A 1,881-nucleotide genomic window follows, 5' to 3' on the forward strand; every position below is an offset into this window, starting at 1 on the left:
CGCCACAGTGCAGATAGAGGCCATTTCGGCCCATCGAGCCTGCACCGACACATATCCCACCCGATCCCCGTAACCCCTACACCAACACATATCCCACCCTATCCCCGTAACCCCACGTATTTAATCCCCCTAACACTAGGAGTCAATTTATGATAGCCAATCAACCTAACCCGCACGTCTTTGGACTGTGGGAGGAAACCGGAGCACCCGGAAAAACCCACGCTAACACGGGGAGAATGTGCAAACTCCACACAGAAAGTCGCCCGAGGCTGGATTCGAACCCGGGTCTCTGGCGCTGTGAGGCAACAGTGCTAACCACTATGCCACCGTGCAGCATAGAGATAGAGGGGAGATAGATTGAGTTGGAGAGAGGAGAGATTGCTAGCTATAAATAGGGAGAGTGGAGGGGTGACAGAGATAGAGACCGAATAGATGGTGATGGAGAAAACAACGATGTTTAGATAAGGATAGGGAGAGAGGGAACGGGTGACAGAGATAGCTGAGAGATAGATGGATTTAGGGAGAAGATATTATTCGATATAAATAGGATAGATTGTCAGTGACCGAGATAGATGGAGATAGGGAGAGGAGAGATTATTAGATATATACAGAGAGAGAGAGTGACAGAGATAGAGGAGAGATTGATGGAGATAGAGAGAGCGGAGTGTTTATTATATATAGATAGGGAGAAAGAGGCTGACAGAGATAGAGGAGAGATAGATGGAGATAGAGAGAATGAAGATTATTAGATATAGCAAGGAAGACAGAGAGTGTGACACAGATTAATGAATGATAGAGATAGCGATGAGTTTAGTTGAGATAAATTATAGATTATTAGATATAGATACAGAGCGAAAATGTGTGACAGAGATAGAGGCGATGACGTATGCAAAGGAGAGATTATTAGATATAGATACAGAGATAGAGGGACGACAAAGATCGTGGGGATATTGAGATAGAGTGAGGTGAGATTATTAGATATGGATAGGGTGAGGGTGCTTGATAGAGATACAGGAGAGATAGATGGAGATAGAGTGAGGAGAGCTTATTACATATAGATTGAGAGAGAGAGAGCGTGACAGAGAGATAGATGGAGATAGAGAGCGGAAAGCTTATTAGATATAGCTAGTGAGGGAGGGAGGGTGACAGAGAGAGGAGATTGATATGGCAAGAGAGAGAGGAGATATTATTAGATATAGATAGGGAGAGACAGATGGTGACAGAGACAGAGGAAATATCGATGGAGATAGAGAGAGGAGAGTTTATTAGATATAAATATGGAGAGAGAGGGGTTGACAGCGAGAGGTGAGGAAAATCTAGATAGATAGAGGATAGATTATTAGATAAAGATACGGAGAGACAGCTGGTGACAGAGATAGAGGAAATATAGATGGAGATAGAGAGAGGAGACATCAGATAAAGATAGGGAGTAAGTGGGTTTGACAGAGACAGTCAACAGATAGATGATAGCAGACAGACGAGCCTTGAGAAACAGGTTATAGGCAGAGGGACGATAGCAAAATACTGTGGATGTTGGAAATCCAAAGTAACAACAGAAAATGCTGGAAAAACTCAGCAGGTCAGGCAACATCCGTGGACAGAAATTTGAGTTGACGTTTCGGGTGGAACCCTTCTTCAAAACTGGAAAGAAAAGATGGATCGGAGGCAGGGCTGCGATCGGACAAAAGAATAAAAGAAACAAAAGAAGTACAAAAGAGACAATAAAAGGTATTAGAAGCTAGACGAGATGGTAATAGGCTGACATTGGGTGTAAAGTGTACTGGCAGGGCAAGGGACAGCTGCCAGGTGTGAGAGTTAAACAAAAGGAAAGCGGGGGGTGGGAAAATGAGTGGAAAAATTACAAGAAAAAATGAAATAGGG

Source organism: Somniosus microcephalus, unplaced genomic scaffold (genome assembly GCF_052327205.1).
Source record: "Somniosus microcephalus isolate GS21.2 unplaced genomic scaffold, FLI_Smic_1.0 unresolved_chr5, whole genome shotgun sequence".
Taxonomy (NCBI): domain Eukaryota; kingdom Metazoa; phylum Chordata; class Chondrichthyes; order Squaliformes; family Somniosidae; genus Somniosus; species Somniosus microcephalus.